Genomic DNA, 3933 nt, shown 5'->3' on the forward strand with positions numbered 1-3933 from the left:
TCAGTTGACAGTAGTTGAGTCTTGCTGCCAACATATGAACAATGATTCCTGTGTTTTCATGGCCTTGGCAGATTCTGACCAACTCCGGGAAGCTCGCAGGAACACCTGAGCTTCCCACGTATCTGCAGCTTGGCCCAGATGGAGTTAACTCTTTCACAACACAGCATCACTAATTCATTGGGAGCTACACAATGTGTCTGGAGCACATCTGCACAAAATATGATGTTTTCTCACAATGCAATTAATTTCAGTCAAATAACAAACCGAGAACAAAGAAAATCAAGTGTTCCCAATGTGACACTAAACAATAGGACTTGAACCACAGGAGTGATTGGACTGGCAACTAACTGAAGGCTTCAGTGTGGTTTATATTCAGAATAACAGTTACCCGGGAGGGAAGTACACACTGGAATCTACAAAGTCTATCAGGGTAACAGAGCAGAGTGCAGAATACATTGTTACGGCCACAGAGGACGTGCAGAGAGAGATCAGAAGTAATATTTGAGATGTCCAATCAAAAGTCTGATAACAGCACAAAAAATGCTGTTCTTGAATCTATTCGTATGTGTATTCAAACGTTTGCATGTGCTGCCTGACGGAAGAGATTATAACCAGGGTGGGAGGGTCTATGATGATGGCTGCTTTCCCTCGGCAGTGGGAAGTATAGGCTGAGGCAACGGATGGAAAGCTGGTTATCCTGATGGACTGGGCTGGGTTCACACCTCTCTGGTTTGTCGTGGTCTTGGGAAGTTGCCATACCGTTCTGTGATTCATCTGGTATGGATCCTTTCTATGGTGCATCTGTTAAAAAGGGGTCAGAGCCCCTGTGGAAATGTCGAATTTCCTCAGCCTCCTAAGGGAGTAGAGGTGTTGTGCTTTCTTGACAATAGTATCAAATGTGGGTGGTGCTGAAAATGTGTTGCTGGAGCTGAAAATGTGTTGCTGGAAAAGCACAGCAGGTCAGGCAGCATCCAAGGAGCAGGAGAATCGACATTTTGGGCATGAACCCTTCTTCAGGAATGAGGAGAGTGTGCCAAGCAAGCTAAGAGGGTGGGCCAGGGCAGGCTGTTGGTGATGGTCACTCCCAGGAACTTGATACTCACGACCATCTCCACCTCAGCCCCATTGATCCAGACAGGGACGTGCCCTCTACTCCACTTCCTGAACTCAGTGACCAGCTCCTTCCTTTTGCTGACATTGATGGGGAGAGTTTTTATCTTTACACGATGCTGCTAATCACTCCACCTCCTCCCTGTACTCCGTGTCATTGGTGTTTCTGATCTGACCCACGGCAGTAGCATCGTCAGCAAGCTTGTAAATGGAGTCGGTGTGGGATTTGACCACGTGGTTATGTGTGCATCAGGTGTATAGCAGGGGGCTGAGTACATACTCTCTGGGGCACCGCTGTTGAGGATTACCATGGAGGAGGTGTTGTCCCCTATCCTCACTGATGGCGGACTATGGGTCAGGATCCATTTCCAGAAGGGGGGAGCTGAGACCGAGGTCTCAGTTTGGGGATGAGTTTGTTTGGAATGATGGTTTTGAAGGTGGAGCTGTAGTCACTAAACAGGAGCATGATGTAGGTGTCCTTGTTGTCCTGATATGAGTATAGGGTCAGGGAGATGGCATCTGCTGTGGACCTGTTGCAACGGTAAGTGAATTGCAAAGGATCAACGCAGGTTGGGAGGCTGGAGATGATGTGAGCCATGACCAAACTCTCAAAGCACTTCATAGTCACATAATGATGGAGGTGAGAACCACCAGGCACGTTGCATGTTTTTTTCTTTGGCACTGGGGTGATGGTCGTTTCCTTGAGGCAGGTGGGAATGTCAGATCAGAGGAAGAAGAGGTTAAAGATGTCAGGGCAGGCTGGTCCATGCAGGACCTGAGTGTACGGCCAGGGTCTCCATCTGGGCCTGTTCTCCTCTGTGGGTTCACCCTCAGGAAGGCCGATCTAACATCTGTTTGAGACAAAACAGCAGATGCTGGAATCCAAACTAGACCAGCAGGAACCTGGAAGAACACAGCAAGCCTGGCAGCATCAGGTGGAGAAGTCAACAAAGAAGGGTTATACTGGAAAGATTGTCTTGTCCACCACCTGATACTGCCTGGCTTGCTATATTCTTCTGGCCTCCAGGAAAGATGTGCTGGAGTTAGGCTCCAGAGGAAGTTCACACGAGTGATGCAGGGGGTGAAGGGCCTGTCATATGAGGAGTGGTTGAGGAACCTGGGTCTGTACTCAATGGAGTTTAGAAGGGTGAGGTAAGGTCTGATTGAAACTTACAAAAGGGCAGCACGGTGGCTCACTGGTTAGCACTGCTGCCTCACAACACCAGGGTCCCAGGTTCAATTGCAGCCTTGGGTGACTGTCTGTGTGGAGTTTGCACATTCTCCCCGTGTCTGCAAGTGCTCCGGTTTCCTCCCACAGTCCAAAGATGTGCAGGCTAGGTGAATTTACCATGCTAAACTGCCCATAGTGTTCAGGGATGTTAGGTGCATTAATCAGGGGTAAATGTAAGATAATAGGGTAGGGGAATGTGTCTGGGTGGGTTACTCTTCAGCGGGTCAGTGTGGACTTGTTGGGCCAAAGGGCCTGTTTCCACACTGTAGAGCTTCTACATCTTCTATATACAGGGTATATGAGGGGTGTGTTTGGAGGGTTGATGTGGACTTGATGAATGCTAAGAGGCCTGGATAGGGTTGACATGGAGAAAATGTTTTCACTCACAGCAGAGATGAGGACCCAAGGGCATAGCCCTCCGAGTGAAGGGAAGACCATTTAGAAACTTGATGAGGGATTTCTCTGTCCAGAGGATGGTCGATCCATGGAACTCGTTGCCACAGAAGGCTGTGGAGACCAAGTTACTGAGTGTATTTAAGACCGAGATCGGTAGGTACTTGATTAGTGAGGGGATCAAGGGTTACAGGGAGAAGGCAGGAGAACGAGGTTGAGAAACATATCAGCCATGATGGAATGGTGGTGCAGAATCGATGGGCTGAATGACCTCGTTCTGCTCCTATGAGATTAGCTTTTCAATTCCAGGCTTTTTTCAAATTTTTATGCTGTTATTGGACTCCTGCCCTCTCTGGATTACCCAAAGCAGCAAAAGTGCCCAGTACATTGCCATGCTCATTAGTTGGAGCAGCTCCTTATGTTCCTTAGTGTAACAGTAGCCTAGGGCACGTTCAGTGCTGTGAAGGCATACAGCCAGGCACTGCAGAGCAGCTTTGCAACTGTAAGCTCAACTTTCTGTTAATGGCAATGGAATTTTCTAGGTTACTGTGTTAGATTACACGTGAATCCTTGGCTCACATTCCGATCCCTGCTGCTGTGTTTTGCTGATGCTTATCTGAGCTGGGAAAGTTATTGTACTTTTGGCAGTCATAAACTCAGAGCAAAGTGTTTCTTGTAATTTCACAATCAAACAAGATCCAATGTCTGTCTGAAAACTTCAGGAAAGCTGCAAGAAAAGGAATTGAGGGTTTGTTTTGCTTTCATCCTGTGAATGAGTGAATGTTTTTTAAAAAGAACAAACTCCAAAGATGTGGGTGCCCATGGCAAAGCCAGCCTCTACTGTGCATTCCCTGCGGTGTGTGACACCACTTTTTTATTACCCCCCACACTACCGCCTAACTGCGTTTGTGCTTATTTTTCCACCAGCTCCCCTGTTGTGTGTGCAGGTGTGAGACACAAGGTGTACAAAACTTTATTCAATTTCCACCACCAGGAAGAAAGGAAACACCCGAATGGCCAGTGACAAGCGATGCCCTTCACATCAAAGGGACAGTGCTGTGTGATCAAACAGTGAAGGGGAGGGCAGGGACTAAATCAAAATAGAGTTGGAGGGGGAAATAATGCACTCCACTCCCTGCGGCGCCCACCTCTCCCTGAACAACTCCAGGGTGTTGGTGGACACCGCGTTCTCCTTCTCC

The 3933-nt window shown here is 48.1% G+C and overlaps 1 protein-coding gene across 1 annotated transcript in view; it reads left to right on the forward strand.

Annotated features, from left to right (window-relative positions):
• Nucleotides 1-3933, forward strand: part of LOC122550352 (protein phosphatase 1 regulatory subunit 16A-like) — an 87273-nt gene that overhangs the window by 1144 nt on the left and 82196 nt on the right. The window lies entirely within an intron of this gene.

The sequence above is a fragment of the Chiloscyllium plagiosum genome, chromosome 5 (genome assembly GCF_004010195.1).
Source record: "Chiloscyllium plagiosum isolate BGI_BamShark_2017 chromosome 5, ASM401019v2, whole genome shotgun sequence".
Taxonomy (NCBI): Eukaryota; Metazoa; Chordata; class Chondrichthyes; order Orectolobiformes; family Hemiscylliidae; genus Chiloscyllium; species Chiloscyllium plagiosum.